The sequence below is a fragment of the Macrotis lagotis genome, chromosome X (assembly GCF_037893015.1).
Source record: "Macrotis lagotis isolate mMagLag1 chromosome X, bilby.v1.9.chrom.fasta, whole genome shotgun sequence".
NCBI classification, from domain to species: Eukaryota; Metazoa; Chordata; class Mammalia; order Peramelemorphia; family Peramelidae; genus Macrotis; species Macrotis lagotis.
Genome location: NC_133666.1, coordinates 387,205,520 through 387,220,712, shown reverse-complemented (window position 1 = coordinate 387,220,712; position 15,193 = coordinate 387,205,520). Strand labels below are relative to the sequence as shown.

General features: G+C 32.4%; 1 protein-coding gene and 1 long non-coding RNA gene across 9 annotated transcripts in view; one reads left to right on the top strand and one right to left on the bottom strand.

Moving 5' to 3' along the window:
- The window catches only part of LOC141503258 (uncharacterized), a 171,691-nt gene that overhangs the window by 1,331 nt on the left and 155,167 nt on the right, over positions 1-15,193 (bottom strand). The window lies entirely within an intron of this gene.
- The window catches only part of RALYL (RALY RNA binding protein like), an 888,236-nt gene that overhangs the window by 759,164 nt on the left and 113,879 nt on the right, over positions 1-15,193 (top strand). The window lies entirely within an intron of this gene.

Sequence of the window (15,193 nt, the reverse complement as noted above, 5' to 3'; positions counted from 1 at the left end):
AGTATTATTCCCTTACAAACTCAATTGCTTATACTTTTTTCTATATTTTTGCTTGCAATGGTATATTAGGATAATAAAGTCATCTGCTATACTCACACAAGGCTTTTGGGGGATAGAAACTGAGACTGCACTCAATTCATTTGGCAAAGGAAGTTTCTAATCAAGAACTTACATAGCAATGGAGGTGGTCTCTTTATAGTATTAGAAATGCTTCCTAGGACACCTAGAGGTTAAATAATTTTTCCTAGGTGACTCAGCCAATGTGAGTCAGTGACAAGACTTGGATCCAGGTTGCTCTAAGGTAAGACCAACTCTTCTTCCATTGCCACAATGCCTCTCTTGTTATTCTACCTGAAAGTATAAGTTATTTGGCTCAATGGCAAAAACGTTGGTTATCCTGCTATGGATTGTTAAGTGACATAAAAGTATAGTCCATTTATCTCAAGAACAATTTCTGTCACTACTAGATGAATATATTTATATATATATATATATATATATATATATATATATATACAAATACATATATATATATATATATATACATACATACATTCATACATATGTATGTTGTTCTAGCATCTAAACTCATTAAAAGTAATTTAGATCAAGAAGCTGTTTTATCTCTTCTGGGCTACCAGGGTCTTATTTAGTAACTTACTATTTCATTGAACTATTACTGTTCTATGAGGCATTTTCAAACATAATGGACCTGTAATGGATCCCAATGGCAGCCAGAGAACTGAATTATTGCTGGACCAGTATTTTACATTAGATCAGAAAATAAAACTTTTCTTCTATAAGCATTGCTTAGAGTTACAGACATTCACAAAAAAAAGATAATTTTATATGGAGAAGAAATAAATATACATGAAAATTAACTGACAAGAAAAAATAATACTTTATTAAATTTTTATTGATAAATACCAATAAATATGAATAAATTTAGAAACATAGGAAAAATATCAATATGTTTAATGTGTACCTGTAATTAACATAAATGTATGAATCAAATTCCTTCCTTGATACCTGTATGCATTGATGAGCATATAAAACTTAATCTGCCACTGTGAAAACTCAGATTAAAAGGGAAAATGTTAACTTCAGTAGAAATAGTTGTAAACCTAAAAACTCTTAGCACATAAAGACTATTGAACTAGAATCAGAATCACAAATTCTTAAGGAAAAATTGATAAGTTTAAAATTTCCCTAATCTTTCCGTGCCCAACTTTTACCCTTAGGCTCCAGCTGCCAAATCTGAATCCTTCTAGTCTTTGAAGGGCTTTGGAAACAACACAGAACCTATTTCCTCATTTTCCTTCTAGCTGAAAGTAGTGTTTAAGTGCTCTGAAATTTAGCCAGACTTCATTTACAAAGTACCAGATATATGAAAATTTCTGGGGTTACTAAGTTTTAAACCATTCAGGATGTAAATTATCTGTTGCAGTACTATAAACTAATATACCCACATCTATGTGTGCATTTATGTGCTTGTTTTAGAAAATTTTGAAATTCTTATTAACTTTAACTTAAGCCATAACAATTTTAGGATTAAAAATAAAGTTCATTTTTGACAATTATATTGACTGACAGTTATTATTATAATATTCTTCTGAGAAAATATATTTAATTTGCCATAGAATAGGAAAGAGCCAATTAAAAAAAAATTCCAAATTTTCCAAATTTTCCTTTACATAGAAAGCCAAGTCCTTCATTTCAAGACAAAACTGTTGACAAACCACTTTATATTTCCATTATTCTCCTTATTATTTGAGAGAAAAGGTAGAATAAAACTGGACTCATCTCTCACTGTGAAAGTGATTTAACCAGTGTTTGATTGTGACATTATCTTACTGATCACTGCAGGAATCCTGTCACATGCAGATACCAACATCTACCAATTCAATTTAAGTCCATCCTCACTCAGTTGTCAAATTTATCTTCCTTAAGCACAGATTTGACCATGTCGTCCTCCTCCACTCCCCATTCAAAAAACCCCAGCTGTTTCTAATCTCCTCTAGGATCAAAAATAAAATCCTCTGTTTGGCATTCAAAATCTTTCATGACTTTGCCTTCTACTTTTTCAGTCTTCTTACAACTCCCTCCCCACTACCACCACAACCACTTACTTTTCAATGTAGTGTCATGGACCTTTCTGGTTCTTTTTTTCTTTTTTTGTTAAATATCTATTTATTTGTTTATTTTGCCACAATCTTTTTTGTAAGGCTTTGAGTTTTATATTTTTCTCCCTCCCTCCCTCTCTCCTTCCCTTCCCCCTCCCCCTGATAGAAAGCAATCTAACATAAGTTATACATAATGCACAACCTTACTAAACATAGATCCATTTTAATCATGTTGGGAAAGAAGAATAAAATGCAAACAAAAAATAGAAACATTAGAGATAAAAAAGGTATAATTAATAAATAAGACAACTTTTAAAATTTAAAGATAGTAAGCTTTGATCTACATATAAACTCCACAGTTCTTTCTCTGGATATGGATGGTCTTTTCTATCACAAGTCTTTTGGAATTGTCTTTGATTTTGCACTGCTGCTCTTAGCGTGTATAATGGTTTTCTGGTTCTGCTCACTTCACTCTGCACTAGTTCATGCAAGTCTTTTCAGGCTATTCTGAAATCCTGTCCCTCATGATTTCTTAAAGAATGTTCCATCATATTGATATGACACAGTTTGTTCAGCCATTCCTCAATTGATGGGCATCCCCTCATATGAGGGCATCCTCTCTCAATGAAAATAGAGTTTTTTTACCTTTTTGTGCCCTGTTTGAGATACAGACATGATTGTAGTATTGCTGTATTAAAAACTGTATAGTTTTATTGTCCTTTGGGAGTAATTCCAAATTATTCTCTAGAAAGGTTGGATGTTCTCTATCTCTTTTTTGATCATAAACTATTCTCCTTTCCATAGATCTGACAGGTAAATTATTCCTTGTTCTCCTATTTGACTTCTGATGTCAACTTTTATGTCTAAATCCTCTACCCTTTTCCTACTTATCTTGGTATATAGATTGTGAGGTGTTGGTCTATTCCTAGTTTCTGACAAACTATCTTACAGTTTTCCCAGCAATTTTTATCAAGGAGTGATCTTTGATCATTTATCCAAGAAGCTGCAACCTTTGAGTTTATCAAAAAGCAGATTACTATAGTTATTTACTACTGCTTCTTTTGCATCTAATTTATTCCACTAATCCACCCTCTATCTTTTAACCAATTCCAAACAGTTTTGATGACTGATGCTAATAATATAATTTTAGATCTAGTGTGACTGGGCAACTTCAGTTGCACCTTTTCTTGATATTATTGACCTTTTGTTCCTCTATATAAATTTCTAGTTCAATAAAGTAATTTTTGGAAGTCTTTTTTGTTCTTTTTTATACCTGATATGCCATCATTTTTGTTGTTAATTTTCCCACATGCCTTGACTATTCTCCTTCATCATCTCTACATCTTGACTTTCCTAGCTTCCTTCAAGTTTCATCTAAGATTCAACATTCTATAAGAAACCTTTCCTAATCTCCCTTTATGCCAATACCATTTCTCTGTTCATTATCTGCAATTTATCCTAATATAGCTTCTTTGTACAATTATCTCCATGCCATTTTCTCCACTAGGTTATGAATTTCTTAAGAGCAGAAACTATCTTCTACCTTTCTTTGTAGCTCCAGAGCTTACTGACTAACTGAATTCAATATGAACAACAGAAAGAAGGAAAAGATGATAAAAAGAAGGGAGGGATGAAGGAAGGAAGGGAGGGAGGGAGGAAGAAGGGAGAGAGAGGAAAAGCAAAGCAAAGTTCACTGCCTTTTAGGAACTATCATCTAGGAACTATGAACTTTGAGGAATTTCATCTAAGAATAAGGAGGTATATAAATAAGATTTTAAAATATAAAAAGATTATAAAGATATTCTCAGGATAGAAGGAGAATAAAGACAAAGTTTGAAAGATGGAGCCATTGTAGGATTCCAGATGTCAAGGAAGAATATTTGAGATAAGCTATGCATGAGACAATCGCAAAAAAGTTGATTTATTTAACCAATTACATAGACTACTTAGAATAGCAGGGAGTTCAAACCCAGATCTTCTGACTGTAACCCACTTCACTTTGATCTACAACTATGACTTTTAATTAAAGACACAGGGATAGAGAGATCCATGGAAGAGGTTCACTAAGGCTGGGCTTTAATAAAAATGATTGAGTTTTATAGAGTACTTTAAGGATTATCAAGAAGTTTTATGTTGAAAGCATCACATGATTATCCACAAAAGCTGTTTTAAATAGAAATTATAGGTATTATTATCTTCAACTTATTAATGAGATAATTCAGTTTGGGAAAGTTTAAGTGATTTGTCCATCATCATATAACTAATAGCAAAAACAATATTCAAAATGAATTATTCCCAGTCCAAATTTCTAAAGAGCTTGAGAAGAAAGAAGGGGAAAAATTATCACTTGAAAGGCAATGAAGAGACAGCTGAGTAGGTAGTGGGTGTGAGAAGGCTACATCAAGGGTCAACAAACTGAGTCAGACATTGTTCATTATATATTATATGTCCTGAGAACTACACATGTTTTTACATTTTTAAATACAATAAATATAAAAATCAATCTTAGTTTGTACCCATAAAAAAACAGTTGGAAGAGGTGCAGGCAGGATTTGACCTACTGGCTAGAGTTTGCTGACCCCTGATTTATAACTAGTGAAAAAATTCTAAAGAATAGGAAAGATATTATTATCAAGGGACTGTTGACAATAAAAGATGATGGACTAGAGCAAAGAATGACAGGTGAGCAGACAGAGAGCTGTCCTTGTACTCTCACAATTTCAGGAGAAAATGAGAAAGGCCTTCAGCATGTATGTATAGACAATGTATACTTTGGGAGAAAATAAATGAAACATACAGAATAGGCAAACTTGGATGGATTGTGAGTTTTCATTGAAGAAAACTCTCAATTTGATGAGACTGAGGATCTGTTTGATATACTTTCAGTTATGATAGATTAAAGAGAGAGGATATTATTTAAAAGATTTTGCTAGTCATTCATATAATGGACAATGAGTATCTGAACTAGGGGAAGTGAAGAGGTATAGAAAGCTAAATGCATAGGAGATAAATATAAAGGATAAAATAAGGATAAAATTAATGGGGCATGAAAACTGATTGGATGTAGAGCTCAGATAGAAGGAAGAGTAAAAATAATGTTCAAGTTTAAAACGTAAGTAAGAAAAGATAGTGCCTCTGTCCATAGCAATGGGAGTTATAGGGAGGATGGACAAGTTTTGAGGAAAAGATGATTGTTAACTTTTGAACATGCTAAAGCTTGAGGTTCCAAGGTTGACCATGACAAATTCCATCTGAACAATCCCCTCCTGTGTACTGGAAAGTATGTTACCATGTAGCCTAAAATTCCAAGAGTTTTGTTTCCTGACATTTTCACTTTTGATTCCTACTACTTATATTCTGGACTTTGCCTTCCTTCTTTCAAACAATAATCAATTTATTCATCAGAAGTAAAATTAGAGTTGACTATTTCTACTGCCTCTCCATTATCCTTTACTGGATCATCTTATCCACCTGAAGCAAAAGTCACATCCTTATTTGATCATCCTCTATTTACCAGATTAACTTTTTTAAAAATTTTAATGCCCTTTGGATGTCTTTACCATTTTTTCCCAACATCAGCTCATTTTGAAATTCAATATTTTTGACACTGTTCTTACAAAAAAAAATACCTTGTTTTTATATTTATTCCATTACAACCAAGAGTATGTACTTTCTATGCCTGTTTCTAAAAATCTAAATTGGTTGTTGTATACCCATCAGTTACATGACTACTCTTCTTCTTCTTCTTCCTAGTGTCTCTTTTTGATATTTAGAATTTAATTCTAGTGAACCTCACTTCTCATATGCTAATATCTTTGGTGAAAGTTTAGGCACTGACCTATTGTGAGGGAATGGCTAGGTGGCACAATAGATAGAGCACCAGCCCTGAAGTCAGGAGGACCTGAGTTCAGATACAGGCCTCAGATACTTAATAATTACCAAGCTGTGTGACTCTGGGCATGTGATTTAACCCCATTGCCTTAAAAAAAGCTAAAAAAATTTTTTTAAAAACCTGCTCTGAGACCCAGGAACTTGTTTTCCACAATCTGCTGTGTGGCAGACTATGCCAGCCTTCATTCCCTTTCTTAATATAAATTATCTTTTGCCTGCCCTCCCCCACCAAGTTCCATGATTTCTCCTTCAGTAATGAGTTACTCTTTGTTGGTTATATTCAAGTTAAAAAAGCAGTCCCCCTAGTCAAGTCCTTTTATCTTTGGAAGGATGAAATGATCCTGTTCAAGTTATCTTTAATTTATTTTGTCTTTTTTGTTTCCAACCCAATGGCCAGAGGAGGTATGTGACAAATATTTCATGAACTAAATTGGATTGACTCAGGGGAAAAAATGTGTATCGATTTCCAGTTTTTGGTCAAGAAAGAATTTAAGTGGATTTCTGCATTATTTTTTGAAATTTATTTATTTTTGAATTTTACAATTTTTCCCTAAATCTCACTTCCCTTCCCCCACTCTCACAGAAGGCAGTCTGTTAGTCTTTACATTGTTTCCATGCTATACATTGATCTAAATTGAATGTGATGAGAGAGAAATCATATCCTTAAAAAGATTAGATATAAGAGATAGCAAGATTACATATAAGATAAAGATTTTTTAAAAATTAAATTGGTCTTTGTTAAAACTCCACAATTTTTTCTCTGGATACAGATGGTATCCTCCATTGCAGTACTACCAAATTGTCCTTGATTGTTGCACTTATGAAATGAGCAAGTCCATTAAGGTTGATCATCAACCCCATGTTGTTGTTATGGTGTGCAATATTCTTCTGGTTCTGCTCATCTCACTCAGCATCAGTTCATGCAAATCCCTCCAGGCTTCTCTGAATTTCCCTCCCTCCTGGTTTCTAATAGAACAATAGTGTTCCATAATGTACATATACGACAATTTATTCAATCATTCCTCAATTGATGGGCATTCATTCAATTTCCAATTATTTGCTACCACAAATAGAGCTGCTGTGAATAGGATTTGTGCATTCTTGAAGATCTCCATCACTATTATATTATACTTCCATTCAAGGTGTGTGATGAGAAACTTAGAATTTCAAATCAGAAGGCACATCAAAGACCATTTAATACAAGCCACAATTGAGCAAGAATTTCTTGTACAAGAATTTTAGAGGCATAAAGGCAAAAAAAGGTATAAGAGGCAACAGGATAGTCCAGTGTATAAAGAACAGCCTAGAATGCAGAAGACTTCATTTCAAATCCAGTCTCAAACTTGTTATGTGACCCTGCTAAATCACTTGACTTCCTTTTGCCTTGGTTTTCTCAAATGTAAAACAGGGATCACAATTATTCCTACCTCCCAGTTTCTGTTGTGAGAATCAAATCAGATAATATGTAAAAAAAGTATGGTTACTGACACAAAGTACATATAATGCTAGTTTACTTCTTACTTACTTGCCATACCTGGCAAGTCTTTCTTTAACTTTTGCTTGAAGACTTCTCATAAAAGGAAACTCCCTACCAACTTGTCATCATTCTGCTTCTCTAAATTTTAGAAGCTTTTTCTTTATATCAAGTTCCAATCTGCCTCTCTGTAGCATATAACCATTCTTTCAAGTTCTATCTTCTGGAGACAAGGAGAATTATAACAGGGATAGAAATTATAACTTTGATTACATTGGTTTAGAGAACTCCTGGGTAAGGAAACACCCTATACTAAAGAAGAGCAGCACACTGCCTCTGCAATATACAGTATTAGTGAAATTGCCTAGAAAACTGAGAATGTTAGTGACTTGCCCAAGGTCCAATAGCTATCAGAAGTATAATTTGAATATAGATCTTCCTGACTTCAAATCAAAGTCTTTATGAACTGTACCATATTCCCTCATGATAATAACAGCTGTCGCTATTAGAGCACCATCAATTTTGCAAGATGAATTATAAATACTGTCCCATTTCAGTCTCACATGAAATCTGTGAAGGAGTTAATATAGGTATTGTTATCTTTATTTTTCAGATGAGAAAGCTTAGTATCAACGATTTTCAGGAACTTGTTTATATGTTTAATTACTATTTTATTTAGAATTCAAACCTAAGTCTCATTCTAATTCAGTATTGACTTTTGGTTACCATTATTAGCTGTTACTAAATGTTAACTCCCATAGCTATATTTGGAGGAAAACCATTTTAAGTGTGTAAAAATGATTTTTCAGATCAATTTGTTTTCAAATCTATACAGTGATTTTTAAAACTACAATTAGACTCCTTAGAATGTGAGAGATAAGGGGATGCCCATCAATTGAGGAATGACTGAACAAACTGTGGTGTATATACATACATACATATATATATATATATATATATACACATATATATATATATATATGTATGTATGTAATGGAACACTATTGTTCTATAAGAAATCATGAGAGACAGGATTTCAGAAAAGCCTGGAAAGACTTGCATGAACTGATGCTGAATGAGAGAGTAGAACCAGAAAATCATTATACCACACTAACAACCACATAAGGTGATGATCAATCGTAATGAACTTACTCATTCTACCACTGCAGTGATCAGGGACAATCTTAGAGAGGTGGGATGGAGAATACCATCCATATCCAAAGAAGGTACTGTGGAGTTTAAAGGAAGCCCAAAGCTTATTATTTTCAATTTTTTAAAGCTGTCTTATGTATTATGTAATTTTGGTATCTCTAATGTTTTCTTTCTTCCTTTTGGATCTGATTCTTCTCTCATAAGAGGTTCAATTTCAATCTATGCTCATCATGGTTGCAAATGTGAATTCTATATCATATTGACTTCTGTTGAGGGGGAAAGGGGAGGGAAGGGAGGAGGAAGGGAGAAAAATTATAAAACTCAAAACCTTGCAAAAAGATGAATGATAGGAATTCCCACTGCATGTAATTGGAAAAACAAAATATGTAATAAAAAATTCATCTATTTAAAAATGTGAGGTACAATGTAATAATTTTTGCCATTTTATCTTTATTAGTCTTCTGTCTGAGAATTTTTGATAGCATAATAAACTATACAATTTTGATTTAATCCTTTAAATCTCTCTATATAACTACTTTTCATACTGTAATTAAACTGCATTATGTCTTCCTTTAAAACTGAATATTTAATTGAGAAAAGTTATCCTTTCCCAATTGGTTTAGTTTTTATTTATTTTTTAAAGAAAGATTTTATTTATTTTGAGTTTTACAATTTTTCCTCTATTCTTGCTTCCCTCCTCCCACCCCTTACAGAAAGCAGTCTGTTAGTCTTTACATTGTTTCCATGGTATACATTGATATAAGTTGAATGTGATGAGAGAGAAATCATATCCTTAGGGAAGAAATATAAAGTGTAAGAGATAGCAAAATTACATAAGATAATGATTTTTTTTCTAAATTGAAGGTAATAGTTTTTGGTCTTTGTTCAAACTCCACAAATACAAATGGTATTCGTTGTCGATAGACCAAAATTGCTCCTGATTGTTGTGCTGATGGAATGAGCAAGTCCATCAAGGTTGATCATCACCCCCATGCTGCTGTTAGGGTGTACAATATTATTCTGGTTCTGCTCATCTCACTCAGCATCAGTTCATGCAAATCCTTCCATGCTTCCCTGAATTTCCATCCTTCCTGGTTTCTAATAGAATAATAGTGTTCCATCACATACATATATCACAGTTTGTTAAGCCATTCCTCAATTGATAGACATCCCTTCAATTTCCAATTCTTTGCCACCACAAACAGGGACGCTATGAATATTTTTGTACAAGTGATATTTTCACCCTTTTTCATATTCTTTTTAGGATATAGACCCAGTAGTGGTATTGCTGGATCAAAGGGTATGCACATTTTTGTTGCACATTTTTGTTGCCCTTTGGGAGTAATTCCAAATTGTTCTCCAGAAAGGTTGGATAAGTTCACAGCTTCACCAACAATTTATTAGTTTCCCAGATTTCCCACATTCATTCCAACATTGATCATTGTCCTTTCTGGTCATATGGGTCTGTCTGAGAGGTGTGAGGTGATACCTCAGAGATGCTTTAATTTGCTTTTCTCTAATAACTAGTGATTTAGAGCAATTTTTCATATGACTAATGGATCACTTTGACTTCCTCATCTTAAATTGCCTTTGTATATGCTTTGACCATTTATCAATTGAACAATGGCTTGGATTTTTTGAGAATTTGACTCAGGTCCCTGTATATTTTAGAAATGAGTCCTTTATCAGAAATGCTAGTTGTAAAAATTTGTTCCCAATTTACTACATTTCTTTTGATCTTGGTTACAGTGGTTTTGTCTGTGCAAAAGTTTTTTTAATTAAATGTAATCAAAATTATCTAGTTTGTTTTTAATGTTGTTCTCTATCTCCTCCTTGGTTATAAGCTGCTTCCCTTTCCATAGATTTGACAGGTATACTACTCCTTGATCTTCTAATTTGCTTGAAATATTGTTTTTATGTCTAAATCCTGTATCCATTTGGATTTTATCTTGGTATAGGGTGTGAGGTGTTGGTCTAATCTAAGTTTCTTCCATACTAACTACCAATTTTCCCAACAGTTTTTATCAGAGAGTTTTATCCCAATAGCTGGACTCTTTGAGTTTATCAAACAGCAAATTACTATAATCATTTCCTGCTATTGTACCTAGTCTATTCCACTGATCCACCACTCTATTTCTTAGCCAATAGCAGACAGTTTTGATGACTGATGCTTTATAATATAATTTTAGATCTGGTAAGGCCAAGCCACCTTCTTTTGCACTTTTTTCATTAAATCCATGGAAATTCTTAATTTTTTTATTTCTCCATATAAACTTACTTACAACTTTTTCTAACTCATTAAAGTAATTTTTTGGAATTTTGATTGGTAGGGCACCAAACAAGTAGTTTAGTTTTGGTAGAATGATCATTCTTATTAGCGCAACCTATCCATTAGCAGTTGATGTTTGCCCAATTATTTAAATCTGATTTTATTTGTGTGAGATGTGTTTTATAATTGTTTTTAAAAAAGTTTTGAGTCTTCCTTGGCAGGTAGACTCCCAGGTATTTTATATTGGGATTTCTCTTTCTAGCTCTTTCTGTTGTATCTTGATAGTCATATATAGAAATGTTGAGGTTTTATGAGTGTTATTTTATATCCTACTACTTTGCTAAAGTTGCTAATTATTTCTAGTAGGTCTTTAGATGATTTTTTGGGATTCTCTAGGTATATCATCATGTCATCTGTGAAGAGTGAGAGTTTTGTCTCTTCCTTCCGAATTCTCATTCCTTCAATTTCTTTTTCTTCTCTTGTTGCTGAAGCTAACATTTCTAATACAATATTGAATAGTAGTGGTGATAATGGCATCCTTGTTTCACCCCTGATCTTATTGAAAATGCTTCTAGCCTGTCCTCATTGCATATAATATTTGTTTATGATTTCAGATAGATACTGCTTATTATTCTAAGGAACAATCCATTTGTTCCTACATTCTCTAGTGTTTTTAGTAGGAATGGCTGCCATGTTTTGTCAAAAAGCTTTTGCAGCATCTATTGATATAATATGATTTCTGATAGTTTTGTTATTAATATGATTAATTGTACTAACAGTTTTCCTAATAGTGAACAAACCCTGCATTCCTGGGATAAATCTTACTTGATCATAATGTATTATCCTAGTGATAACTTGTTATAATCATTTTGCTAAGATTTTATTTAAGATTTTTGCATCTATATTCACCAGGGAGAGAAGTCTATAATTTTTTCTCTATTTTTAACTCTTCCTGGTTTAGGTAGCAGGACCATATTGGTGTCATAGAAAGAGGCAATTTCGTCTTCACCTATTTTTCCAAAGACTTTTTATAGAATTGGAACCAATTGTTCCTTAAATGTTTGGTAGAATTCACTTGTGAATCCATCAGGCCCTGGAGATGTTTTTCTTAGGGAGTTCAATAATGGCTTGTTGAATTTCTTTTTCTGAGATAGGGTTATTTAGGTTTTTAATTTCCTTTTCATTTAATCTGGGCAACTTATATTTTTGTAGATATTCTTCTATTTCACTTAGATTGTCAGATTTATTGCCATAGAGTTGAGTAAATTATTTAGTTTTTATTTAAATTAGCTAGAATCTATCAAAAATACAGAAAAAAAGTAAAAAAGTAAAGTTTAGTATTTCAAAGTAGGTGGCGAAAAATGTTAGAGAAATTTTCTAGAGCTCTTATAAAAATCTAATATGAATAATGGGGTGTGAGTAATGAGATCATTGACTTAGAGCTGTAAAAATCCTTATGGGTCCTCTAGGACAACCTGCGTATTTTTCAGAAGAAGAAATCAAGGCCTTCAGAGTCAAAGTGATAGATATCTAGAGTAAATATAGAATTTGAATTCAAGTCATTGCCTCCAAATCCAGGGTGCTTTTCACTACATAAATGTGTCTGCCCTCACACACTTTATGTGAGGAAATTATATTTTATCATAATAATTGTAATTTATTCCCATTTAGGATAACTAAACTCGGACTTTAGAAACACAGCTTATATAATCTAGAAAATATAGCAAAGAAAAAATGAGTGGTTAAAAATTAAAGGATTTCAGAGCATAAAGTTAAGTTTTTTATCACTTGTATTTGAATTTTGGAATGTTAAAAGATGTTGAAAGATATATGTTCAAAACTAGGATTTGAGATAATTGTATTGTGACCTCTTTGCTGGAAATAAGATACTTATCACAATGATTGGGAAGAATAGTTTATAGTTTTTACCAAAGATTAATAAAGGAAAATAACTGGAAAACAATTCAAATGAACATAGGAAAATGTGAATGCTAAATCATAAAATATAGGTAATACAGTGAATTTGAAAATGGAAATAAGATGAAGGGAAGAGAGTATTCATTATGTGTCTGGTTGGTTGCTTCTTGCCCTTCATTATTGAAGAAGACCATAATGGCATCACTATGTTTGAGACAAATTAGAATGTGTTGAACTGTGCATGTTTATTTGAATTGCATTCCAGTTATTTTCCTTTGTTAATTAGTAAACACTTCTTCCACTGTTTTTTTTCAATGTAACATTGAGATGACCACTATAGTCTATATATGCTATATGATTAGTATTCTCCTGCCCCATCCATTTCTAAATTTCAGTTTAAAATACAAACATATGAATTATTAATCAGTTTCATTTTCATAGTGCTTCAATATTTACAAAGTGATTTCCTCACTATCAACTTTTGACAAAGGTAACCATTATAAAAGACTTCCATTACTTGAACCTTTCCATAAGGACCATTCCATTCAAAGCAGAATAAATGGTGGATTCTAAAATTACTTCATGGATAACTTTATCTCTCACATAGTAGAAGAAATATTAAGGAGAATTGTTACTCTACGTCTAATTATGAAAAATAAGGAGCAACTAATCGTTGAAATGGAAATGCCCAGAACTTAACAATATAACCACATCATCACTGAATTCCTGGTAGTCAAGAGGGAAATGTTGAACATCACCATATGTTTATATAACACTTTAGGAAATCAAATATAAAAGACTTAAAGTGAAAATATCCATTTGTCTTGAGACTCTAAAGAGGAAGATAACTCAAAAAGGATAGCAGTCCATCAGAAATGGAATTTGTCTGATACAATTATGAATTACTCTAATGAGGGGGAAAAAGAAAAGAAAAAGGCATCTGGAGAGATAAAGGAGCTTTTTAATAAGTTTGGATTTTAAAATCATGTGAACAAAAATGGAAGTAAGAGTCCATTATCAGTGGAAAATACAAAAGTGTATTATGGGCCATGAGAGTAATATCAGGAAGGCTAATCCTTATTCTGAGCTGAGAGCATCGGAAAATATGAAAGTCAACAAAAAGGGCTTATTTAACTCAGTAAAATGAAGAAATACATTCTGGATGATTATTCAGCTGGATTAGTAACTTGTTGACTGACTAGACAATGTTTTGATTTATGTCAGTCTAGAGGGATGCCAGTAATGGGTTGTTGCCTTTATTCCTGTCCTGATAATAATTTTCTAATGATTTTATACTTGGATAAGATAATAAGATAATAGACAAGATAATAGACTTTTAGACAGAAGAAAGCCTAGAGATCATGTAACACACTACCTATCTCATCATCAAGGAAACTGAGTCAAATGAACCCAAGTGATTTATCCAAGTTCATACAATTCCTAAATGTTATCATGAGATAACAAAATGTTCATAGTTTAAAACCAGTGTTCTCTGTTCTACAAAAGTTGTGTCATAATAGAGATGTCAAATTCAAGTTCAGCCTGAACCAGATTAAAATCTAATGGGAAATTGTTTAATAAAAATAAGTAGAAATATAATACAATATAGATAATGTTGATTTATGGTTTTCTGGGTCAATCATTGCTTTTTGCTGGGATCCATTTTTGTTTTAATTTAATATCACTAGTCTATATAGCAAGATGCTCTGGTGTGCTTAATAGTATTTTAGAAACTTTTAGATTAGGAGATATGGCTAAACTAACTTTCTAGATGATTGAATCATAGTCCCTAAAGATCCACATAGTCTGAAATGAAGGGCTAAATGGAGAGTTGTTATGCTTCAGTTCCAAAACTGACTTCTCAAGTACAAAGTTAAAAAGACCTTCCCTCCCAAAATACATTATCATGTGAAATTGATTTTGAAATTTATATTAACTAGAACCTTAATCTATGTTAATCATACTTATAAAAGAAAATTAATTAAATATTCAGTTCTATGAATGGAATTATGATGTATAAAATTAGAGAAACTATAGTTTCACAGTATTCTGTGATGGATGAGTATTTATATCCATATCTAGAAGCATTTTGTTCAGTCCAGGGTCAAAGATATCAATGAGAAAAATGTGTTCTAAAAGGGATGGTCAGCATGATCAGAGTCTGTTACCATGTTGCAATATTGAGAAGTATTCATTATAGTACTTTCTGATTTGCAAAGTGATTTACATTTGTTAGCTCATTTGATAATCTGAATAATACTATAAGGTGTGTGGGATAAATGCCACTCAAATAAATTTCGGAGATCTCTCGAGGTATGAAAAGAAAGTTTTTTTTCCATTTCTCGAGAACAGGCCCCAGTCAAGAAG